Source organism: Panthera leo, chromosome A1 (genome assembly GCF_018350215.1).
Source record: "Panthera leo isolate Ple1 chromosome A1, P.leo_Ple1_pat1.1, whole genome shotgun sequence".
Lineage (NCBI taxonomy): Eukaryota > Metazoa > Chordata > Mammalia > Carnivora > Felidae > Panthera > Panthera leo.
This window is the reverse complement of record NC_056679.1, coordinates 80,580,345-80,607,182: the sequence shown is the minus strand read 5'-3', so window position 1 is coordinate 80,607,182 and position 26,838 is coordinate 80,580,345. Positions and strand designations below refer to the sequence as shown.

Here is a 26,838-nt window from a genome sequence, read left to right as displayed (position 1 = left end):
GGCAGCTAGAATTACCACCCACCAGCCACACACGGCAGGATCCACCAAACCCGTGTGCCGGTGAGAAACAGCTCAGAAACGCCGCTGTGCCTGGAGAGCGGCCTTCTCACGCAAGAGGAACACGCCACGAATTTAAATGCATGCCCATGTCACGGGAAGAGGCATTCTGCTTGCGATGTTATGTGCTGACCTCTTGCTGAAAACACCCTCACGCGACAGAAAATTCCCACCGTGAAACATTAGGTAACATTTGGTCAATGACTTCTCAGTAAAACCTTCCTGGCTGCAAACTGCCTTGCCTCGTGTCCACACCCCCTTGTGGGCATCGGTGGGCACCTCCGGGGTCCACCCCACCACCTCTCACCCCTCAGGTGTCGTGTAGGGCCTTAGCTCACGAAGCACTGGCTGAGTGGAAGCGTCCTGACTCAGTGTACCTGCCGCGTCACCTTCTACTGCCCCCCCTGGGTTGACGCTCCCACGTAGGTCCAGGCCACTCCAACTGGTCCAAGTCCCAGCCTGGCCTGTGCCGAGCTCTCCATACAGCCCACGGGAGCCCCCTGGAGACCCCGGAGCATTTCTGCGGAGGTTCTGCCACTGCACCTGTTACCAGAGCACTTTCCCGTGACCCCGCACTCAGCTGGAGGACGGGGCATGCCCCTGGCCCAGCACAGGCCTCCAGATACATGTGGATGAGTGAGAATCCCAGCAACCGAAATCCCAGCAGGCCCTGAGTGACGTGGGCTTGCACCCCCACTTTGGAGGCTGAGACACAGACTACAGACGCCAGCCTACGCCCCAAGGCCTGAAGGTCGGTGCCTTGTCGGGGCACCTGGGGGGAGGAGGGAGCCAGCTCTGTGCTCTCAGTTTGTTCCCTGAAGAACAGAACTCCACACGATCCGAAGTCAGGAAGGGCACACTCCCCCCACCCCCGGGTTCTGTTTTTAGCTGCGTGCCTGCCAGGATCTGAGATACCATGGTGATGGGAGTCACAGAAACAGAGATGGAAGATAGATTGCCGCAAAGGCCAGCGTTCTGCACTCCCTGCCTAATGGGAAAGCGTCAAGCTGGAGGCTTCAAGGTCTTGTACCACCCATTTACCATTGGCTCTCCCAGACGATCCTGAAAACAGATCGGAACAAGCTGTGACCACAGCGTTTCTAGCCAACCCAGAGGTCACATGGGTGTTGCTGCAGCTCTGAGGCCACCCAAGAGGGCAGAGTGAACAGCCAGGGTGGTCATTACTGCCACTGATCCCTCCATTCCCTGAACCTCCTGCGAAGCCGTGCAGCCTCCTCCCTCGGGAGCCAGCGTCAGGTGCAGGGCGGCCAGGAGCCCCTGAGCGGTGTGGCCAACAGGCTCCCAGAAGGTGAGTGTTTCGTTAAAAGGAGGACTCTTATCCCACCGGTTACACTGAAGGTGTTATGGGGCTGTAGGGGCATCTCCACATATGCTTGCATTTCGTGACAAAGTCCTCGAGCAACCATCACCCCAGGACGGGGGTACGACACCCGCCAATGAGCAAACCAGCCCCTGTGTGGAGCTGCTCCCCGACACTCAAGACCGGTCTTTGGCACACACACGCAGGGTCACTTGCCCACCCCACCAGGTCAATGGCAAAGACCTGGCCCTGCTCTTTCCACATAATACACCTCTTTTTGTTGTTGTTGTTGTTGTATTCTGCTTTGATCATTGGACTTCCAAGATTCAAAACCCAAGGAAGACAGTTGCAATCAACACTGTAAATATGAATAACCGGTCTTGGTCTCGTTATGGCTATTTGGAGGGGGGCTGCTCTGCGGGGCTGCCCTGTGGCCTCACAGCAAACCCCCACGGCAGGAAACGCTAGCTGCTTTCCACAGATGGAGACATCAGGAGACGTGACCAAGACAGAATGGGGGGCTTGGCTGAGAGCGAGCCTTCAGGAGGGGCAGAGGTGGATCTAACCCTGGGCCCACCTGTCTCTGAGCCTGGTGTCCTTCCACCCGAGGCCGGTCCCCAGCCCTTCAGTGCGTCTGAGCCCCGGAGAAGAAGGTAGGGGTACCACGAGCCAAGCAAACATCCCTGGAGCCGGTCGGAGCTCGATAGCAGGGCTCACCCTCCCGGGGGCCGGGCCTCCACGGCTGCCCCGCTGAGAACTGGGCAGGCTGGCCCTGGACTGGTGGACCACGGGAGTCCAGACTGGAGAGCCTCTTCTTTGTGGTTTGAGGGATTCCTGCCTCGTGGCGTCCAAATTCTGAACACTCTCTTAAGAAGGGAAGGAAGGGGTAAAAGAAGCAGAATGTTGTTTTCTTATAGGACTCTTCGTTTAAAACTTTGTTTTTAGAACAAATAACTCCAGTGGGCACAGTTGAAGCAATCCTGTACCACAAATGTAGCAATTTTGGGACAATGGCCTCTGGTTCTATATGGTTACAGGGACCCAGCAGGCTGGGCGACCGCACTGCTCGTGGGAGGCATTTGGTTGTACATCCAAACCTGATTATCACATTTATTAACACAATCAAATGCTGTACTTGGACACAACCCACTTTTACCTTCTTTTTAAAAATCCATGAATAGAAATACCAGTCTGGTCAATTATCACCCAGGGAGTAACTCCAGCTTTATAGATCGGTAATGCAATTGCTTTCTGTCATCGAGCAATGTGACAGATAACAAAGGCAGATTAAACAGTTCGACTATAGGCTGCATATTATAATGGCATTTGACTTCATCTGTACATCAATACCCACCCCTCCGGGTTTCCTTCCAGGCAGGCACCAGAGCCGGCAGATCAGCCAGGACGAGGAATGGAGAACCAGAAGCACGCCATGCTCAGAAGCCTGGGGAGGCAGCACTGGCCTCCCCAGGTGGCCGGGCCTCACGTCACGCCATAGAATGCCATACTGTACCCTTGACCATATTTTAGACAGGAGATTTTGCTCATCTTGTCTCTATAATAATGGGATGTTAAAGACGCGGGTTTGAGGCTGCTTATCTGGGGGATGGTCTCATAAGCCCAAGGTTCCTCATGTATAGGACAGCGCCTCCGCTCTCTGCCTCAAAGGTGTGCATGTGGGACCCTCTAAACCAGCTGATCGACGGGTCAGAGGGAATAGCTCTGCACGGAGCAACCACAAACCAAGATGATAAACTGCTGTGTTCCCCAAACAACCCATTCTCCTCTCTATCTCACCAGTGACTAGATAACAGAATAATGTGACCCTACAAGTGACAGATGACAAGTCGCCAGCAACTTGACTTCCCTAAGGTCTAGACTTGTGTTCACTGTACATCCTAACCAAAAAGTGACCGTGCCATAGTATCAACATCTGCGATTAGGGACTTCCAGAATAGAAGATGAAATCGAACGATTTGGCAAATTCTGGAAGGGGTTTGGGGCAGTGGAAGAAAACAGTACATAATTCCATTTTAATAGCTGTGTACCATCGGCGTTTATTCCCTTTGTGCGTTCCACAAAGCCTTTGTAGAACACAGGTTCACCGACAAGGTAGCCAGCACAAGAGGCAGGGGGAAAATGTCCAGGACTCAGGAGGGCTCGAAAGAACACAGAACGGCAACGGTGCCTGGAGCCTGGGTGAGGTGAGGGAGGACACGGGGCCACATGTGGGGGAGGAGGCAGCAGAGAGGCAGTCTGTGGCCTTCACCTTCTGTCCACACCCCTGACTGGAAGCTGGTTTGGGGGACTCCCCTGCGATCTCGTCAGGAAATCCGGGTGGCCCCGTCATGCTGAGACCAGGCACTGTCACGGTGTGCACTCCACAGATGCTCTCCTGAACAGAGTGCCTGAGGGTATCCACAGAGAACATTCTCGTGCCAGTGAAATGCTTGAAATTGAAATGGAACATGGAGAGATCTTTTTCATAAGAAGAACAGGCCACTGCCCACCCGGGATAATTTAAATGATACGACAGCTGCAGACGGGGGCAAGATGGTGACCTCGTAAGAGTCCTCCCAACCTGAGATCCTATCACGGCGTTCCGGATTTCCCATGTCCGAAGCAATAACCTAGGTCTGAGACAACCCTTAGAATATCTTAGAACAAAATCTGAGCAAAATAACATGAGAATCTTCTTTACCCTGTGTTTTCCTTTTTTTTTTTTTCTAACAAGATGAATCACACTCTCCCAACAGAGAGCCCTGTGTTGGCAAGATACAGATGTCACAGGGGCGCCTGGGTGGCTCAGTCGGTTGAGCGTCCGACTTCGGCTCAGGTCGTGATCTCACGGTCCATGACTTCGAGCCCTGCATCGGGCTCTGTGCTGACGGCTCAGAGCCTGGAGCCTGCTTCGGATTCTGTGTCTCCTTCTCTCTCTTCCCCTCCCCTGCTCACACTCCATCTCTCTCAAAAATAAACATTTAAAATAATTTAAAAAAAAAGATACAGATGTCACATCTTGAGCCAGTGCTCCCAATATCAGCACCAGTTCCCAGACGTGATACTCTCTATTGTAGTAAAATACACCTAACCCGAGGCGTGCCGTCACCCCAAATGCACAACTCGGTGGCATTCCACACATTCCCAGAGCTGTGTGGCCACCCCCACCGTCTGTGTCCAGAACTTTCTCATCTCCCCAAACCGAAGCTCTATCCCCATAAAACAGTAACGCCTCTCTCCCCTCCCCCACCCCAGTGACCTCTGTTCTGCTTTCTGTCTCTGGGAATTTCTAACTACTTCACATACACAGACTCAGTCTTTGGCCTTTTGTGTCTGGCTCATTTTGCTCAGCACACCTACGTCTTCAAGTTTCATCCATCTTATAGCAGGTGTCAGGATCTCCTGCCTTTTAAGGCTGAACAACGTCCCTCTGCACACACAACATCCCACTCCTGCTGGTTCATTCGTCTGCTGATGGATGTCTGGGTTGTTTCTACCTTCTGGCTGCTGAGATCATGGGCGTTTCAATACCTGGGATTGCTACTACACTATTTTCAGTAAACAGCCGGTGGTGAAACTGCAGGACCATACGGTAAGTCTGTGCTAACTTTCCTGAGGATCTGTCCTACTGTTTTCCACAGCGACGCTACCTTTTTGGATTCTCACAGCAGCACACAACCCTCACTAACACTTGTCTTCGGGTTTTTGAGAGCGGCCACCTTCACGGGTGGGACACAGTACCCATGTGATTTCAATTCGCATTTCCCTAATAACAAGTGATACCGAGCATGTTTTTTGCGTGCTTACTGGCCACGTGCGTGTCTCCTCTAGAGAAATGTCTATGCAAGTCCTTAGCCCATTTTTTAACCGAGTTGGTTTTCTTTGTTACTGCATTATAGGAATTCTTCACATACGCTGAATATCAACCCCTCATCAGATATATGATTTGCAGATCTTTTCTCCCATTCTGTGGGTTGCCTTTTCACTCTGTGAAAGTGAGTCCTTTGATGCACAAAATTTTTAATTTTGACAAAGGCCAATGTATCTGTTTTTTTCTTTCATCATCTGTGAATAATGATATTGTAAGAGCAGGATGTGGTTGGGTGTCTCCTACAGGGTCCCGGGTAGGCCTTCAAGGAGCAGACAGTTAAGGATTGTGAGCTACCTGGGAGTTATGAAGCTTTCACTGAGTATGCACACACCATAGGATGTGTGAACTGGAAGCCAGACCCCACTTCGTCCTGGACCCAGCAGAGCCCCAAGTAGTCCACACACAGAAGTGGGTGGCAGAGAGGTGGGTCAGGCACAGGCAGAGCCGTGGCAGTGTCTGGGCACACGGTGTCCTTTGCTGGCTGTTCCCCAGCATCTGCTCGCCTCTCCAACACCAGGTGCTCCATAAACGCAGTCTCGCTGAGCCACCCCCCTCTCCTAATGAGCGCCACCCTGTGTGACTGGGGGGGTTGCAGCCATGGACTGCCTCACTCTCAGGTGGGCAGCCCAGAGAGATGATTTCTGGCAACCTCAACTGGAAGGCACCATCTTTATGTAAGGTCAGTGGGAGGAAAAGCCAGGGCAGCTGCTAACAGGTGAGTTCTTCCCAAACCCTACAGCTCCAGGGATCACGTCCTCACACCGTATCTCCAAGAGCGAGGGCCTCTGAACTGAGTTCTTATGGGATTGATTTCAGAAAGCCCATCTGTCTGCTTTGTCATTATCAGATTCTTCCTTAGCATTTAATGTAAACTAGCCCCAGGAAAACGTCACATTATTTAAAGCCATGCATACTCAGTACATGACCCATGTGCTACAATAGCTAAGTCTAATAATGATAATAACAAGGCTGTAACGAAAAACGTAGCGGAGTTCCTATCCACTGGGGCCACCCTATCAAAGCCAAATAAGCCCACCACACAGGCGCATGGAGGAAGTAGCCGGAAGAAATGTATAAATGCCAAGAAAGAAATAGCAAATTGGCCCTGCTGCTCACAAAGGCAAAAGGGCCTGTGTGTTCTGCGGGAATGAGAAAAAGGAGATTTTTAGATCCTGCATATGTGGATGGAAAGCTGCCTGGCTACACCATTAGTCAATCGTTATCCTGCAGTGAAGTCTCATAAAAATATAACAACAAAAGAGAACCGTGGGCCAACCGCACTGTGGACATAGACAGGACAGCCATAAATGAAATATCACTGGCTGGAATTACAGCATGGGGCGGGGGGCATGAGACACCATGGCCACAGAGGGTTAGTCCTGTGCACAGACGGGTCCGTGCACAGATGCCTGCTGGTAGCACACAGCACAGAGAACCATAATCATCTCAAGACATCCTTTGCCAGGGCGCCTGGGTGGCTCAGTCAGCTAAGCTTCTGACTCTTGATTTTTGGTCAGGTCACGATCTCATGGCTTGGTGGGTTTGAGCCCCGTGTCAGGCTCTGTGCTGACACCGTGGAACCTGCTTGGTATTCTCTCTCTCCCTCTCTCTCTCTCTGCCCCCTTCCACTCGTGCTGTCTCTGTCTCTCTCAAATTAATCTCCCTGATTAGAATGTAATGCCCATTCCTAATAAACAGACTTCTCTCCCGAAAGGGATGGAATTCTTGAGCTGCCTTGGCCTTGTTCAAAACTTCCAAACTTTCCCCAGCCCATTTGCTCATTCCCTCCCTCCAGTAAGTCCTGAGCAACCTCACTTAGACACTTGTCATAGCTCTTCGGGCACATGTGACTAGCATCTGTGGGGCCCATGTGATCCTAATTCCCAGTAGAAAGGGTCACGTTGGAGTCGCCCATGAACACCATCCTCCCGGCATTGTGCGTCCACTCTCCTACAGTCAGGGGGTGCAGCTGAACAAAGAAGAGGGTAGTTGGCCTGGATGTGCACACGGTGTTCCTTCCACAGTACTGTCTTAGGGGGTCACAATGTTTTCAGATGATGACTTCATGCTCATAGTTGTCAAAACCCAGTAAATGACAAATCGCTTTGGAAAAAAAATTGAAGAAAACACTCCAGGTCAGTAGGTGTACGTCAGTTTTCTCTGGACTGTTCTATCAAACAGGAGATAAGAATAATATGATCTGATTTCTCATTTCAGTGAATATCCAGAGCCTCTGTATGTGGAGGGTGAAGGGAGTTAATGAAGCACACGATACGGTTTTCTCGGATGTGAGGGATCGTCATGACAGCCACGGGGAGACAGAGAGGTAGGGTCCCGCTGGGCATCACTGTTAGTGTGTGAATGGTCATTAAGTTCTGTGTGAGATCCAGATGCATCCAGGAGCACTGCCCGGTCCTCCCAAAAGATGCACCCAGAGAGCCCCACACGGGGCCCAGAAAGAGGAGTCAGCTGAGAACACACAAGGTGGCACTGGGGACGCTCCCCGTCAGGGATCTGCAGACAGTACTGCATGACCTCGCACCAATGTCAGGCCATTCCAGCAAGGTCTCAGGTATCGTCCTGGCTCCTGTGAGTGAGCCTGGGCTTTGCAGCTTGGGGGCGGGGGGTGCAGTAGGGGCTTAGCCGGGAGAAAAGCGGAAGGAAGGAGAAAGGAGGGGTGAGTGCCAGCTGCCTCCTTGCCCTCCACGTAACACAGGGCCTTACCGGGCATGCCCACTCAGCTCTGGGCCCGGAGGCTGGGCTCCTGCCCTCATGCTGTGCAGAGAGATCTCTAAGATAAGGTCAGGAAGAATATTCTAGTAATTTGAACCTTTAAAACCTGGGCCAGGACTTTTGGAAAATTAGGAGGATAAGAAGTTCCAGAAATTGGTAAAATGGGGTTTTGCACCTTTTACTTCGCTCCTTTAGCACATGGACATTCGAAGTGTGGTCCAGGGACCGGCAGCCCGGGTGCCACCTGGGAGCTAGTAAACGATGCGTGACCCCGGCCACCCCCAGCCCCCTGTTCCTTCTGCAATCTAAGAGACCCCCGGGGAATCGGATGCACGCACAAGTTTCAGAAGCTCATACGTGAGGTGTCACATACGCCATCAGAATGTGCAAGACCACGAAGACAGTCCGGGGTCAGGCAAGATGGCCTTGTTCCTGGTCAGATGTGCACAGAGGAGCAAAACCAGGGAAGCCCAGGAACAACGGCTAATCCGCCTTTGGAATGTCCAAACACCTCAAACAGAGTGCCAGCTGGAGCAGAAGGAGACAGTAGATGTTAGGACAGTATTGCCTGAAACGTGACTATGTTTCATGGAATCCATCCATTTCCTTCAGAGGCGAGAGCTCGTTGAAGCTGTTTCAAGGAACCTATGTCTAGGGAGCAATGATGAAATTAAAGCAGCTGGCTCTTAAGATGGGCATAAGGAAACCAAATGCCAAACACAATGCTTTTTTGATAGTGACAGAGTTCAATGCCAAATAGCAACTTCATGGAAAGAAAAATAATTGTCATGGGTAATTGGATTGGGAAATCAGAAAAAAAAAAAAACCATATATATCTGGGGTTTTTTTCACCAAATTGATTAGACTATATGAGATTGACTTTTACTTCTGTCTCCAGAAAACAGTAACACCAGATACCAATTAGCAATCCCTCTGGCAAGCTTCAAAAAGCATCATCAGCCAAAGAGAGAACTCAAAACTGGTTTTTTTGTCTTGTTGGAGCCATTTTATTTCATTTTTTAAAATTTTATTTATTTATTTAGAGAGAGACAGAGACAGCGTGAGCAGGGAAGGTTCAGAGAGACAGGGAGAGAGAGGGGATCCCAAGCAGGCTCTGCACCATCAGCACAGAGCCCAATGTGGGGCTTGAAACTCATGAAACCGTGACATCATGACCTGAGCCGAAACCGAGAGTCAGATGCTTAACCGCCTAAGCCCCCCAGGTGCCCCTTGTTGGAGTCATTTTTGGCACACATTGTTAGGAAAAGGAATAAAGAGGCCGTTGGTGTTTCTACTTTACTGGATAGATGAAAGGAACAGCTACCGTCATCAGTTCAGAACAGGCTCTTACGGAGGAAGACGCACTCACCAGCGTGGAGACAGCGGGCTGACCACAAGCAACAGGTTCCCAAAGGACCAGACAGCTGGTTGCCGCCTTGGCTGTGCTTGGAGCCGCGGGGAAAGCTCTGTGCAACCCGAGGCTGAGCCTCGTGTCCTGGGTGAGACCAGCACGCAGCCAAGGCCGACAGCCCTGGGATGCAGACATCCCCGCTCCCGTGTGCGCTGGGCCCCCTTGGGTCCTGCAGGCTTCCCGCTTCCACCCCAGCACGGGCTGCCTTGGAAGGAATGTTGCTCCCATCCTTACAGGGAGAAAGAAGCAGCCTGACTCCAAATCCACGACTTGGCCCGGACCTGTCAGAGAGCTGAGGTCGCAGAGCCAACAGCGGGCTCAGCCTCTGCAACACAGTGCTGCAGGGAGACGCAGACGCGGGTCACCTAAAATAGAGACAAGACGACACAACTGGTAATGGCTGAGGGTTGGCGGAGGCCCAGCGTGAGCCCCTGGGGCTGCAGAAATTCGGGGAGCCTGCATGACCTTGCAGGCCCCCTCTCTACCAACCTACCAAATGCTCGTGGAAAAGAGCAGAAAGAGCCCAAGACCCGGGCCTTGTGGTGAAGACCTGGGGGGAGAAACAGCAACCAGTGCGGAGCAAGGTCATGAGACCCCCCCATACCCACCCTCATCTCCGCCATAGGACAAACCGTGGCCCCCCATCTCCGCCATAGGACAAACCGTGGCCCCCCCATCTCCACCGGAGGACAAACTGTGGTCCACTGGTGGGGGCACTGGTGACCACGGAGCAGGGGACTGAGGGGGGAGAGGCGGGAAAACAGAACAGAACAAAACAAAACCCTGGCCTACTCCTGGGTTTTAAATTTAAGCTCTGAGTCCACAACTGTTATAGAGGGGAGGCAGGGAACTGAGAGAGCCACACCCCCAAGACCCAGGGGAAGGGTGCAAGCCTAGGAATGAGCCTCCATCAGAAGGACAGAAACCACACCCCCCACCCACCACCAGCGGCAGGCTAAGGGGCTAAGGAGCTCGGCTAACAAAAGGCAGAAAAATCCCAAGAGAGTCCTGCTGGGAGAGGGACGGGGAGGGGAAGGCGCCTGAAAGACACCCTCCCGGGGCGGGGGGTACCGTGTTGAGGGAAGACTGAAAACACAGACTCACCCTGCTCCCCCCACGCCCCACCTCCCCCCAAGGGATCTCTGCAGGTGTTAAAGCCTGCTCCCATGGAGCGAGCTACTGCAGTGATAAACCCCACACACCCCCAACTCCCACCCAGGGGCTGCAAACCTCACACTGCAGATTCAGGAAGAAGACGGACACACCCACCCCCAGGCATGGATACTATTTCTCTCACTCTGCTCATCTACACAACATGCACAGCTCCCAAGAAAACATGACAAGGCATTAAAAACAAACAAACAAAAAAGCCAGGAACACCAACACATTCCCAATGGAGGACAATCCTTGGAACCAGACTGAGCTACGAGACAGTTGTTGAACTATCTGCCAGGGATTTAAAATAACTATAATTAGTATGTTAAAGACTTTAACAGAAAAAGTGGGTCACATAAAAGATCAGATGGGAATTCCAGCAGAGAGATGGAAGTTTAAGGAAAAAACCACACGGAAATGCTAGAAATTTTAAAACCCCACTGTAATGGGATGAAGAAGTGTCTTGAAGCCTCATCAGCAGATTTGATGCAGGTGTAAAAGAGTCAGTGAACTGGAAGGCAGGTCAACAGAAATTACCAAAGTTGAAATGCAAAGAGAACAAGTGTAGAGAAGGAAGAAAAACCCAGAGCAGCATATCCAAGCGCTGCGGGTCCGTGGCAAACGTTCAGAACACGCACAATTGCAACAGCAAAGGAGAAGAAGAGAGAACAAGCAGAAGAAATGTTTGAAGGAAGATTGCTCATGAATGCTCCAAAATTAATGGCAGGCACCAAACCACAGATCCAGTCAGCTCCAAGAATACCGAGTAGGATCAGAACAAACAATCCACCTAGGGTGTCGTGTGAAACTGTTGAAAACAACAACAAAGAATGGCAAAGGTGGGAGGCAGAGGACAGGGGCCCGTCACAAAGACAAGGACCCAGAAGCCAAGGGAACCAGGAGACAATGAAGTCACACCTCTAAACTGCTGAAAGAAGAAAAACTGTGGACTCTGAATTCCAGAGAAAATAGAATTCAAAAATGAAGGAGAAATAAAGACTTTCTTAGGAAAAAACAGAAGCTGGGAATTTGATTCGTCAGTAGCGTATTCAACAGGGAAAAAAAATGCTAAGGGACATTCTCCGGTTAGAAGGATTGGATGACCCTAACACTTGAATCTGCACAAGGGAGTGAAAAGACACTGGAAACAATACTATAATGGTGCGTTTCAATTCATTTTTCACTTTCTCAGAAAGGTAGCCGTCTAAAGCAGGGCTGGAGAATGACACCCTGTTGGTCAAACCTTACCCACCACCTGCTTGTGTGAGTGAAGTTTCACCAGAAAACAGTGAAACGTGTGCATTCCCACATCAGCTACGCCCGATTTCAGCTGACTAGCTGCACAGACAACACAGAGCCTGTAACACCCACCATAGTTATTACCTGGTCTAACGAAAAATTTAGTTAATCCCCGGTTTAAAGAAAAAAAAACAGTGGCAATGCCTCGGATGTTTATAGGATACGTAAAGAAAGAGGATACGCCAAACGTCGCACAGGAATAGGCGGGGGGCTGGCAATCCACTGTTGTAAGGGTCTTATACGCCACTGAAATGGGCACAAATGTCCTCAAGAATGGGACGAACCCTGAAATGCATATTTTAAGCTCCAGGGAAATTACTCAACAGACTCATAAAAAATGCTCACTTAACGTAAGAGGATACAGAAAAAGAGGAAAACAGAAACACAGATGGAAAAAAGTAGAAAAGTTAGTAAATAGAACCCAGTGACATGTAATGAGGCCAACACAACGCAACTAGCTCGGGTTCATTCCAGAAACACAAGGCCAGTTCAGCATCTGACAACTCATCTACGTAATTCCCCGTATAAATAGAACAAAAAAATAAAAACCGTGTGATTATCTCAACAGGTGCAGAAAAAGCTTTTAACAAAACTCAGCATCCATTCGTGATCTAAATCCTCAGCAAAGAAGCAACAGAAGTGAGCCCCTTAATCTGATAAAGGGCATGAGTCTTCGATGACCCCACAGCTAACGCCACGCTGACGATGAGGCCGTGAATTCTTCCCCTGAGTTTGGGAACACGGGAAGTATGTCCATGATTACCTCTCCTACTTAACATCACACTGGAAGTTCTGCACAACAGGACAAGAGAAAGAAAGAAAGGACCTACAGACTGGAAAGGATGAGATAAAATTGTTCTTAATTGCGGACGACACAATTATCTATGCAGGAAAAAGACCCCAAATCTTCAAAAAGGCTCCCAGAACTAATACACGAGTTAAAGAATTTCACGAGATACCATACAAAGCACGAAAGCCAACCTGTACTCCTATGTGCCAGTGGAAGAGTCCGGTGCCTGGCCGAACCCCTGTGTATAATCTCTCAGCAAGCCACAGGCAGTTGCAAAGGCTCTATCCAGCACACCGCACAGGGGAGGTGGTCTCCCTGCACCAGACTTGAGGCGCAGTCCACGCATCATGGGCTCTAAGGGGAGTTGCTTCAAGGACTCAGGCCCCCTGGCCAGCTGTGCTCCTATGTGTATCTACCTTCCAACCAGGCGCCCCAATCTGGGGGTCTCTTCCTCAGGTGCCCCTCCTTACTGAGGGGTCAGGAGGAATCTTGAAGACACTGTTCTGACTCAGTGGTCACTGCTTTCCTCTCCCAGCCCTCCCCTGCTCCCCACCAAGCCCCCAGGTCCATAAAACCACGGACCCCTCTCTTCGGGGCCCCTTCAGCAGTGAGATCACCCCACGTCTGCCCTAGTCCATCTGACCCCAGCCGGCGCCATTCCATGGGTGCAAACAGACTGAGAGAGCCACCGTGCTCTCCGGTTTGGTCTCCTGCTCACACTACTGAACCAGAGGGTGGAAGGCTTAACACTGTCCTTACCACGTGGCTTGTTTTCTTAATCAGCTGCTCTGACATCTGGCAGCTCAGCTCTCTCAGCTCAGCTGAGCTCTTGAGCCACAAATCATTAGAATTTGAACTTTTAAAAAACCAATACTCCTTAACACCAAACCGAAGTACCTAGGTGTAAATGTAACAGACTATGTGCAGGTGTCTCTACTATGAACATGCCAATGAAAGAAACCAAGGGAGGGATGTATAAATGGAAAGATGGACTGTTCATGGAACACGGCCCATTGTTGCTAGGATGTCAGCTCTCTCCAACTGGATCTATAATCTACATCGAAATCTCAACGAGGTTTTCTATAGGTATTAACCAGTTGATTCCAAAATGTATGTTCAAAGACAAAGGAACTAGAATAGCCAAGAGAATTCCGACGAGAAATTGCCCAAATTCATGGTATGGCAAACGTGATAGCATCTAATGTATGGGCATAAACCAGCAGACCAGGATGGAGTTCACAACAGATCCACAAAAACATAGCCAACTGATTTGGGGCAAGGTGACAACACTGACTTGATGGAGGAAAAGATAGAGTAAAAAATGTTGCTGGAAATACAGGACAACCCTATGTAAGTGAGTAAATCAACCTTGACCCACACTTCACACCTTATCCAAAACTACCTCAAAGCAGATCATATGCCTAACTGTAAAATGTTAACTCGATCATACTTCTTGAAGAAAGCCTACTTGACCTCGGGTTTGGTGATGTGTTTTTAGATATGACACCAAAAGCATGATCCATTAAAAAATATAAAGTTGGTAAGTTGTACTTTATCAAAGCAAACACTTATCTTTTGTGAAAAACACTGTCAAGACCGTGAAAATACAAGCTATGGGCCGGATAGAAATGTTCATAAATCCGTATCTGATAAAGGTCTTCTACCCAAAATATATAAAGAATATTTAAAAGTCAACGATAAAAAAACAAACACCCCAATAAAAACCAGACAAAAGATCTGATCAGCTACTTCACCGAAGAAGATGTATCAATGGCAGATAAGCTTATGAAAAGATACTCAACAGCATTAGTCACTAAGGAAATGAAAATTCAAACTCAATGAGATACCAATCACTATTCACCAATTAGAATGATTAAAATAAAAACAAATGAATAAAAATGTTAAAACTCACAATACCGAATGCTGGCAAGGGTGCAGAGAAACAAATTCTCATTCATGGCTGATAGGAACGTGTCCAGTCACTTTCCGAGACAGTTTGGTGATTTCCTGGGGAGTTAAACATATAAGTACCACGTGACCCAGAAGTCCTACTCCTGGGGATTTGCCCCACTGAATTTAAAACTTTTATGTTCACTCACACACATAACGGGAAAAACACTTAGCATGTCTGTCTCCACGCTGGTTCTATTTCCCTTGCTGCTGTGACCTGTAGCTTAGAAACTTCTGCCTTGCCCTGCACGTAGGCATGTCAACATCCAGGGGGGTTGGCTTATTGCTAAGATTTGCAAAAACTGCTTTTTGCCCAAAATGTGCCTCACCGGAGGAGATACGGAAGTACGTACAGAAAGGACCATGCTATGTTTAAGATTTAGAGGAATAGCATGACCAGATTCCATACCTAAAGATCAACTGACTGGGGACAAGAAGTTACTGGACCTTCCTCAGATGTCTACAGACATCAGTACTTTTGATTCCAACCTTCTCCTGCTTCCCCCTTTTGCCAACATAAAAGAGGCTGGAATTTCTTGCCCAGGAGAGATGGTTCTTTAGGACAACCATCCGCCATCTCCTCAGTTTGCTGGCTTTCCGAATCCAGTCGTTTTCCTTACCTCAACATCCTGCCTCACCATGTCCTGGCCTGTCGTGGGGAGGGTGGAAGGAGCTTGGACTCGGTCACACACACATGCATGCACACGCACACATATACACATGTGTGTGCACACACATGCATGCATGCACACATGTGCACACACATGCATGCACATGTGTACATATGCGTGCATGCACATGTATGTGCACGAACACACAAACACATGCACACATGTACATATGCATGCTCACACATGTACATATGCATGTACATGCATGCACACACATGCACACACGCACCTGTGCGCACACATGCACACATGTACATACACATGCAAACATGCGCGCACACACATGCACACACGCACCTAAGCACACACACACACACACATAGTATATGAATGTTCACAGTAGCCACAGAAAGGAACAAACGTATTGATTCATGCTGCCAATGGATAAATCTTTAATTCATTTGCTAAGTTGAAGAAGCCAGTCTCGAAAGGCTACAGCGCTGTACATTCTCTCATCGGACGTTCTGGAAGAGGCAAACAGCAGGAAGCCACGTGGAGCAGTGACTGCCAGAGGCTGCGGAGTGGGGGCAGGCGGGGGCAGGGGTCCCCCCACCACTCCCACACTGCTCCTCCCCACTGCCTGGACCGAGGTCATCCGGCTCCACTGTCCCCAGCACCACTGTTCAGATGTTTGTGAATATTTCAGTCTCTGTCAGGGTAAAACAGGTCCTAGAGGCAGCCCCTCTGCTCTGGGTGCTGGACACAGCTGGTGCTGTGCTGGAGCGGGGTGCTGGTCTGCTCTATTACCTTCCCAAGTCATTAGCTGTGCACCACCCTGGCCCCGTCAAGGGGGAACTAGCGCTCCTCCAGGATATGTGCCACTTAATTTGTAGCCGTTATCTGCCATTTTAAGACTTGAGGACAAATACCGCCTAAAATTATAATTCTCTACTATGCATATGAATTATATATAATAAGTATACTATATGAATTATATACTATTTTATATCATGCTACTATTAAATGCTGTGTATAAATGTTAGGTATAAGATGTGATATAGCGTGAGCATCTCACTGTCAGGGCGCCCAGGACACTGGCGAACGGCTCCCTGAACAAGGGGGCTGAGGAACTTCCCTCTAAGCTCAGAACCAGGCAGAAAATAAGCACAATGTTACACACGAGGGAAAATGCTTCTTGTGTGAGTTCCTTTTCCTTCACCCCCATCTGTGAAGTTTCCATAACTAGAAGGTGGGGGGTCAGAGTGCCACTTGGGACAGAGGCGATGAGGCCACTGCGGGGAGATCACTCGTGGCAGGTCCTCAGTAGCCAACACCTCGCTGGCGGGAGTCCGCGTGTGCAGCCGGCCCCGATGGGCGACCCTGTGGGCGCTAAGCCACGCTGGTTTCAGCAGGATGTCCACTTCTGAAATGCACAGCCCCACCGTGCCTGGGGGCTTTACACCTTCTGTCCCAGAGGAAGGATCACGAGGGGGGGGTCTCATCTCGGGAAGCTGCTGGCACGGTGACAGCACAGCAGACAAGTTCATGCAGCACAGATGGGACGGCCCCGCGTTCTTCCCTCCCCGTGTGAGAACCCTTGCTGCTGAAATAACAGTGCTTGGATGGGGACAGAAATAGGCAAGTGGAAGAGAGTAGTGTCCACTCTCGTGACCACACGTGCCTTGGCCAGATTCTCAGCTCACCACAAATGCTTCTGGTAACATGGATCCCTACCTTCCTACCTATTATCACTGCTACCATTTCCCGATATCCGGCCCTCAACTTGCCACGCAGCTGCACGTTACAGTCCGGACGGTAAAGCGGTAGCAGCAAATAGTATCTGGATACGAACAGGGACAAAGCCCATGACATCCAAGCCGCCGCGTGGATGTGCACGACGCAGAAAAGCGTGAGCCCCACGGCGGCCCTGCTGTCCCTCCAGCGTGGCCTGGAGGCAGGACGATTCCCGTGGCCTGAACCTAACTCCTCACTGGGACGCCTAATGACCCTCTCCTACTTAGGAGAAGGTTCCTGTTTGCTGTCACAAGCCACGTGTTCTTGTACTTGTATCAGCCTCTTGGATCTTGTGCCTGGTGCATAAAGTCAGCCGTTAAGACACACTTCAGACGGGCTGCTCATTGAGAGCACAGCCGGGGAGCAGAGATAACAAGCTCTTGCAAACCTAGACAACATGCTCGGCGTCCTGCGGGATGTGGTGCATCGGGACGGAGTAAGGGTGCATCGGAGTTGCCGTTCCCTCTCGCGCTGCCATCGACCGGGCTGCACCAGGTGCAATTTTCTCCTTTTTCCCTCCCAAATCCACCGCCATGGGAAGGCCCCCTGTGGGGGAGGAAGAAGCAGGTCTGCAGTCCCGGTCCTCGCGATTCAGCCTCCAAGGACGCTTCCCATTCAGAGTCTGCCCGGGGAGAAGGCACACCATCGAGGGGAGACCTCCACCCCAACTCAGTCCCAGCAGCCCCATGCATGTGGGCAGTGGCGTCCAGCACAATTCCTGGGGGATCTGCTGGTGAAAAGGTCGCTCTTTAACTGTTTATCAGGACCACGCCGGGAGTCCATACACACTCTTAGGTAACCCTTATGCCAGCCAAACTGCACCCTCAGAATGTCAGGCTCCTGTGACCAGTGTCCTCCTGACACCAAGATCACTGTCAGCATCTGTGCACCTAAGCTTTCCCTGTAGTTCACGAACCTTGTTCTTTAGCAAGATGGCACCATTTCAAGAGATTGAACACGGTACAAGGTTTCATTTTTGCATGGCCTCGATTTTATGCTTATAAATACAGCCCATTTTCTTACTGATTATTGCAACGGTCCGGGTATTATGATACAAGCTTATCCACTACTACATAGACTGTTTATTGGATTAATGGTAATTTTTAACCACCGGGGTTTGGTAAGCTGCATTAGTGAAGGAAATGACTGTTCCTCCGAACCAGTTCTTACTTCTTGTCCAGGACTCAACTAGCACTTCGAGGTGGAGGTTCCACCTCCCCCCCAGGTGGAGCTTAGCTGCTGGCACCCCAGTCCTCTCCTTGCCCTGTGAAACACGGGCCGTACAGTGATGGCTTTCCCTCTCATGTGGTAACCTCCACGGGGCAACAGCATATCTGTCTGTATCAGAGCAGATCCCAAGGACCACTCGGGGCCTGGACCACAGTGAGCCCATCAGAGCAGATTTAGGTCAAGAGGGTCCACACTCCGTTTGCCATGTGGTTCTGCACAAGGCAGCCTTGGGAACAGAGGGGGTTGGACGTGCTGAGGAAGGGAGGCTGGGGTCCCACCGGCACAGAGGCGCGTGCATGAGTTGGTGGAGGGATAGAAAGTGCTAGCACCCACCAGTCTGACGCCTCCCAGCCAGTAGACTTCCGATTCGCTGGTTTGCAAGGCAGCTGGGTAGGAGACAGGGTGTGGCCAGGGCCACCAAGAGAGGCCCCCCTGCAGCCCTGAAACAGGAATGAGCCACAGAGGGCCCGAGGCCTCCACTGGGGCCATGCTCCTCCCCCTTCCCCTACATGGTCAGCCCCCTGCCTCCACTCTGTGCAGCCTGCACTGGGGCCCCTGCCTTAAGCATGACCAGAAGGCTCTGTGCTTTTCATAATGCTGCAGGTTCCACCTGAAAGACTTCGTACCGAGGCTGGTGTATGATAGATGCTCGACAAATGCTTGTAAAATGCAAGAACCTATGAGGGGTAAGAGGACAAGAGACTGACGGCTGTGAGATGTAAGCATTCATCAGTGAACACAAGCCCCTTTGAGAAAACTCCACCTCCCGTGTGCTCAGCTCTGCAGCTTTCCGCAGCCGACTCCCTGCCCAGATGCCTGACTTGCAGTTCCCTATGGATGAGCCCAGTTCGCCACCTGACTGTGGGACAGTCAGGCATCCTGAGCAAAACGGGAGAGTATTAAACAATAGTTTTCATTCAACAGTAAGTCACTAAAATGAACTTCCACTTCCATCCTAATACACAGGCAAGAACTCTGTACCTTTAGTTCCGTAGAGATGCGGGCAAACCAAATCCGAAAGGGACACAGGGTCTTTCCAATGTGCTTCTCAAATATTTCCAGAAAAAGCGACGTGGGGAATATGCAGCGTGCCTTTGTCTCGGTGTCGCCCTGTTCACCCTGAGAGGTCCAGGGGCACACGCCTTTGTGGGGGACCACTATTGCTGTGGCTTTCATGGAGAGGCCAACCGATCACGCTCTCTGAGCCCAATCCAGTTTAATGCACGTGTACCTATTCTCGCAGACACTACCAACCGATTGAGCACTATGTTTTGGGATTTCTTTCAAATGCGTCGGGCTGACAGGAACGTTTTCAAGAAACACACCACAACTGTGCCTGCCTGGTCCCCAGTACCTCATTTCTCTGCTCTTTATTCAACTGTAAACGTGTCAGCAGGAAACCTGACCACAGACAACAAGCAGCCGTGATAATGTGAATGAATAACATAGATGTTGGGTTATTGTTATCCTTGAGGAAATCTTACGCTACCCCATTCAAAAGGGAAAAAAATACGTGAAAGTATGAAAGTGATATTAAGCAGATGTTAGGCTGGAATTGTCAATCTTGTCTGAGCAGGTGCTAATGTGTTATAATTATCCCTTCTGGCGCTGGGTGTTTAGGATTTTGGTTCCCACCTAGTCAATCACAGCTGTAATTGTTAAGCTACTTACATCGCTAATATGCTGGGTAATAACCAGATAGGATTTAATATTTGACATTTACCGTCAATTACCTTCTTCTGACATGCATCTCCTCTACACCAGTATCTGTAGATTGGGCTTTCTCGTCACTTCTGGATAAAATAAATAGAATTGCAGGGTTTAAAAAAAAAAAAGGAAATAAAAGTGAACCAACGTCTCTGCGTGTCTCTTGATTGTACCACATCCGGTCCCCTGACAAGGAACAGTCCTCATCTCCCTGGAGGCATTATCTGGATGCTGATTTTGCACGTGCTAGAGGAATTATTTTCCAAGATTTTGCTCTTCCTCCCCCTCACTGTACGGGAGGGTTAACCTCTGCTTTCGCCCACAAATGGAGAGGCCAGGGTGCAGAAGGTTTGAAATGGCCTCCCCAAGCAACAGGGCCAGTTAAGTGGAAATTCACAAAGAGCCCCAACCAAGGATCCCTCCCAGGATCTCACTTTTCTGCATCTGCAATAACAAAATAAAACAGAGGAGAAATGGTGGAGGGAAAGACGCGGGGCCCTGATGTCACTGGCTTGGGTCTGAATGCACACCCAGCCGCTTTCTGGCAAACTCAGGAACTTTCCTACCCTGCTTGAGCTCTGGCTTCTTTTTCGGTGAAATAGGGTTACTGTGGGATTAAGTGAGGTGACTCTCGCCAAACATGAGCACCGTGGCCAGCAGAGAGGAGGGCACTATTGTTAGTGGTGGTGGCCAGCGGTATGGACTTACGGTGGTTGCTGCCTGGGCTGGAAGCCACCTCTGAACTTGGCACCCTCAAGAGCTTGATGACAAAAGATCCTGGGGGATCGGGCTCTCCCATCAGCTGGGGCAGTTCCAGGGTGGGTCATCGCCCTCAAGTACGGATCCCACCAAGCCAGGCAAGTGAGGACCCTACAGAAGTGTTGGGTGAGTGGGGCAGACCCCGGCGTGTGGGCGTCACCCACATGGGTTCTGTCACCAAAGTATGGAGGCTATGGGAGAGCCCCGTCATGTGAGACGGTTCTGAATTTCAACCGCATTTAGACTCACAATCCTCTGATCAGTACCACTGAGAATACCAAGAAAGAGTCCTCGGGAATGAGGCTGGCAGTCTATCTCCCTTGGTTTTATGGCTATAACAGCGCATCTCACAGCTCCAGGGAGTGCCAGCCACATGGGGGCCAGTGGGAGGCACCCAGAAAGTCCCACTTCCAGGAAATATATAGAGAAATAGAGAAGTTTCTTTGGTGGGTGTTCTTATCTACAACCTGGATGGAGATCCCAGGGAGTTTCTCTAAAACATGTCGTCACCCAGTAGATTGTGCACATTATGTTTTCCTAAACACACAGAGACACACACACACACATGCACATACATATGTGCACACACACACCACACACGCACAACACACACACACAATAACATCTAGCCAGTTATTTGGTCTGTAACCCGTGGGTTGCGTGGGCCACCATACACAGGTTACAGACCAAAATTCCACACCAGTTCTGCTCACTATCACCATATTTCCCATCTGTCACCTCAAGGGAGAGTTCAGCAACTCTATGGAAGTCGGTGGGGAGGGGGACTCCCTCACTCTGGGCGATGCAACCCCTTTGTATCAGATGATGGTTCAGTCTTGGGGTTAGCAACACCCACAGTCCTTCTTGTCACCCCACCAACTTCTCTTAATTGTTTGTTGCCCTGAGGGACTGCACATCTCCACAGGTTGAAACACTGCTTGGAGATAAGCCAACATTTGAATGCATTTTTTTCTCAGGATGTATTTATTGATTACTCCAAGGATTGTGTAACTTTCCAACATTTTCACCCTATGTGTTTTTTTTGCCAGAATGGGGGTGCAGTGGGCAATGCAGATTACCTTCTTAAAAATAATTTAACAGAAAATAAATATCCATCACTATTCAGTCACGTACCCTCCCTTACTTAGAAAAGCATCATTTAAATTGTTAGCCTTTTTCTCAGACACGCTGGCGATAAACCCACTAGTGAAATGTATCACATCAGTGACAACATATTACTATCTCAGAAACAATATTTTTACAAGTTATTAAATGTCCCTCATTCCCTGCAGAGGAAAGGGGCTTGTTTCAAGGGAATCCTGCAAAGTTTAAATTGGAAAGGACATGCGTGGATCTGACAGCCAAGTAGCATTAAGACTTCAAAGCCAAGCAAACGAGGCTGGACCTAGTCATTTTGCAATAAAATGCGAAGTCGAGTAATAGTGCCCTTTTAAGCCACTTGGGACTTTTAAGACTTCAAATAAAATGCTATTAGCACAGACAGATAAACAATCTAAGCCACTATTTGCCTGGGGTGATACCCTTGTGATTTACAATGGGCAAAGAAAATAGAACAGCCTAGGAGTTCGGCAGGAGTGACACAGACACTGGTAATCTCTTCTCAACGATGACAGGCCTTTGGATTTCATACCCGCTGAACAGCTCACTCCTACATCAACCATTTCATGGATGGCGGCTACTCCAGAACTAGCTCCTGTTCTCAACCGAACGGCGTAAATAAATTAAAAGAGAAAACACCGGGGGCGCCTGGGGGGCTCAGTCGGTGGAGCATCCGACTTCAGCTCAGGTCATGATCTCACAGTTTGTGAGTTCGAGCCCCGCGTTGGGCTCTGTGCCGACAGCTCAGAGTCTGGAGCCTGCTGTGGATTCGAGGTCTCCCTCTCTCTCTGCCCCTCCCCGGCTTGCGCTCTGTCTCTCTCTGTCTCAGAAATAAACAAACACTAAAAAAATTTTTTTTTAAAAAAGAGAAAACACCGAGTGTGAGAAAGTCATTAATCTTTTTGAGTGAGCAAGAAAAAGTAGCATTTGTCTTTGTTTGGGCTTTAGTTATCGAGTGATATCACCAACGGTGGTTTTAGCTTAGGGCCATAAAATCCTGCTCTCTTTTTGAGCGCACTGTGTGACCTTGCTGGACAGAAGGGAGGATGCCGGCTCCCCGGGAATTTCCTCTCAACTCAAGAGGTGCCCCACCGCACATTGCTAATCGCAGAAACAAAAATGCTCAGAGTCGAGAAAGCGGGAGCGGTCCGATGTCGGTGGGGCCAATCCACAGAACCCACTGCCTCTATTTCTCTCCCAAGGATTTCTGCTCCAGGAAATCCCAGTGTTCAGGACAGGGGTGGCAGCCAGGATCTCCAGAGCCTGGGAACTCGGCCTTCTAAACATTTCCCTACTCCTCCTGGCTCATACCTTCCCTGAGGCCATTGCACAAGACCCCCCGGAAAAAGCGCCAATCCAAATTAGCCTTTGTGGCCGAGAGAGGCTGGGGTATGAGTCTAAACAAAAACCTGGATGGCAGCTTCTGTTTTAATAACAGCGGTGTATCTTGTCAGTAACTGATGCTTGCTGCCTTCTTCCAGCTGGCACGGGCGTGCCAGGCACACCGGCACATTGCCCTGAGCTCGCTGTTCGTCGGCCTCCTGTTTCTGCCTGGGACACCATTGTGCGGCGGCAGCCAGAACAAAATACGCCAAATAATCCTGGCAGAGTTACCGACAGCTGATGAATTTAACTTCTCCGCACAGAATAAGCTGGAGTAAAGCAGTGAGGGCTGCTTAGAAGATTCCGCGGTTCCATCCTGTGAATGCTTCCTAGCTTTTGCGTGCGACGTAGAGGGACGTCAGAACAGACAATCCCTGTCACCGTTGTCAAAACGTGGGGGCCATGCTATTTCCAAATCTACTGAATGCATTTCTCAAGTCTAAGAAGTAGAATCTGGGTTCACTGTTACCAACCCAGTTGTCAACAGTCAAGTCAAAATAAAATGCAACAACAGAAGCTATTTAGGACCAAGCCAGTAAGGCTATTGTCCCTTTAAATTGAAAAAAGGAAGAAAGAAAGGAGGAAAAATATTCTACTAGTTCTACAGGAAAAAAATGTCATATTTGTATAGACCCCAAATCCCCTCTGTTTAAACAGGGTGATTAATATCAGCTCCTGTAGGAAATTAAATTCGGGGAAGAACCGTAATATGCAGATATGCAGATTTCTGGGCAGAATGGCCATCTCTGGGTAGGGAGCTGGCTGATTAATCTGCGTCCTCAGAATACAAAATGAAACACTGAGCTCTCTTGGGCGAGCACGAGAAATGACTTTTCCCTCCCGCACGAGGGAGAAAAAAGGGCCCGACACAAACATCAGAGGAGGGTCCTGTGCCACACGCCGGGCGCAGCCCTGAGTTAAAACTCCAGGTCACGTTCGCAACAGCTCACTGCTTCCTGTCAGGCCCGCTCGGCCCCCCGCTCGGAAAGTTCTCCCGCCCCCGTTTCCGAACACGTGGAGGACACCCGGCCCAGGGTCCCCGCCGCTCCCACCCCAGCTCGCCCCCACCCTCCTCCAGAGCACGGCTCACGGGGCCTCTCCTCCGCACGGCCTCGGCTGGAACTCGAGGGAACAGTGACCGCACCCGTGCCCCCCGCCTCCACACGCGGGGGTCTTCTTTCTCAAAGGCTGACTGCAGTAGACCGAGTTGTTAATTCCAAGTATAATACCAGAAACTTAATTTGCAAATGTAAATTTCTCCCCTCATAATCCAACCCTCTCATCATTTCAAAATGTCAGTGTGGTCACAGCATCCGGGATGGAATGAGCATAAGATTTTTGATCACTGAATAATAATACTATCTATTTATTTCTTTTTTGAAAAAAAAATATTTACAGCAAGATGCAAAATGTCATTTTCAGTGGGATTTTTTTTGTCCTTACTGGAAACTCAAGCCTGTTATTCTGAACCATTCAGGGTCTCTCCAATAATTGTATAGAAGTAGGCATTATGCTATATTATTAAAGCTGTAATTTCCTGCTGAATCTGTCTGGATGTTTCTTTTTATCACTTGGCAATTTCTATCTAGTTATAGCATAATTAAGTTTCCTGACCCCTGCTCACTCTCTTAACAGGACGCTTAGAAATATACTAGAGCTGAAGATCTTCAGGCTGATGTCCTCTCTCCCCACACAGTAATGGAATAAAATTATTAATCCAGTAATTGTACAGAACACATTACTTTGCATTGAATGTTCCTGGTTCTCATTTTCTGTCGGTGACAATCAGCCTGAGGGTACAAATCATTTCTGCAGGAGCACGGCCCTTGAAGAAAGCCTCTCATTCGCGCTCCTGGAACTACCTGCGCAGCTGTGATTATTCAGGGGTAATACAGCGCTAGGCTCAAGCCAACAAAACAAAGTTAATAAAATGGACTAAGGAACAAGATATTTTCTTGCCTGCGGCTCCTGTGCCAAAATTAGAACCACTCTCCGGACGGCAAGCTGCACCCCCAGGGCAGAGCTCTGAGTGTCTTTAGAGGGCTCACTGAGTCTGGAGTATCGCAGGCCAGACGGTGCGCCACTTGCCTCTGGGCAGTAAGAAGGCACTGGGAGGTCTGTCTGCAACTCCATTCGTCAGAAGTAAGGCGGCTGTTCTGGACTCCATCGTGCAGGACCGGCCGGGAGGGCCGCGCCCAGACTGACGGCTGGGCTGTGCTCAACACCCACTGAAAGTGCCGCACGACAGAGCAGAGCCCATATGCCAGAGTCTCTCCCCACACTCACTAGATGCGTTCTGCATCTGGGAAGAAAGATGCCATCAAAACAGAGTGTAAATATCTTCAACAAAGTAGGTCTGGAGGGAACATCCCTCAGCATAGTAAAGACCTTATATGGAAAACGCACAGCAAACATCACACTCAATGGGGAAAAATTGAGAGCTTTTCCCTAAGGTCAGGAATAAGACAAGGATGTCCACTCTCATCACTTTTATTCAACATAATATGGGAAGTCCCAGCCTCAGCAATCAGACAAGAAAAAGAAATAAAAGGCATCCAGATTGGTAAGGAAGAAGTAAAACTCTATTTGCAGATGACATGATACTCTATAGAGAAAACACAAAAGACTCCACCAAAAAACTCTTAGAACTGATAAATGAACTCAGTAAGGTCACAGGATATGAAATCAATGTACAGAGATCTATTGCATTCCTTTAAAGTAATAATGAAACAGCAGGAAGGGGAAAACAACCTCATTCATAACTGTGCCCAAAATAATCAGATACTTAGGAACAGACCTAACCGAAGAGGTGAAAGACCCGTACTCTGAAAACCATAAACACTGATGAACGAAACTGAGGACGACACAAAGAAATGGAAAGACATTCCATGCTCATGCATTGGAAGAACAACCATTGTTAAAATGCCTACACTACCCAAAGCAATCTACACATTCGATGCAATTCCTATCAAAATACCACAGTTCAATACAATTCCTGTCAAAATACCACCAGTTTTTCACAGAACTAAGGCAATCCTAAAATTTGTGTGGAACCACAAAAGGCCCTGAATAGCCAAAGCAACCTTGAAAAAGAAAAGCAAAGCTGGAGGCATCGCAATTCCAGGCCTCAAGTTACACTACAAAGTGTGTGGTACTAACAAAACAGTATGGTACTAGCAGAAAAATAGACACATACATCAATGGAACAGTATAGAAAACGTGGAAATGAACCCACGATTATATGGTCAATTAATCTTTGACAAAACAGGAAAGAATATCCAATGGAAAAAGTCTCTTCAACAAATGGTGTTGGGAAAGCTGGACAGCAACATGCAAAAGAATGATACTGGACCACTTTCTTGCACCTTACACAAAAATAAACTCAAAATGGATTAAAGACCTAAATGTGAGACCTGAAACGATAAAAATTCAAGAATAGAGCACAGGCAGTAATTTCTCCAACAGTGGTCATGGCAACATCTCTCTAGATATGTCTCCTGAGGCAAGGGAAACAAAAACAAAAATAAACTATTGGAACTTCATCAAAATAAAGAGCTTCTGCAAAGCAAAGGAAACAATCAACAAAACTAAGAGGCAACCTGTGGAATGGAAGAAGATATTTGCACATGACCCATCAGATAAAGGGTT

General features: G+C 49.2%; 1 long non-coding RNA gene across 1 annotated transcript; it reads left to right on the top strand.

Moving 5' to 3' along the window:
• Window positions 1-1,052: 1,052 nt before the first annotated feature.
• On the top strand, window positions 1,053-14,566 carry LOC122215270. The gene is made up of 3 exons (XR_006200311.1): window positions 1,053-1,366; window positions 7,467-7,575; window positions 12,416-14,566. It is a non-coding gene; the product is annotated as an uncharacterized LOC122215270 (long non-coding RNA).
• The last annotated feature ends 12,272 nt before the right edge of the window (window positions 14,567-26,838 follow it).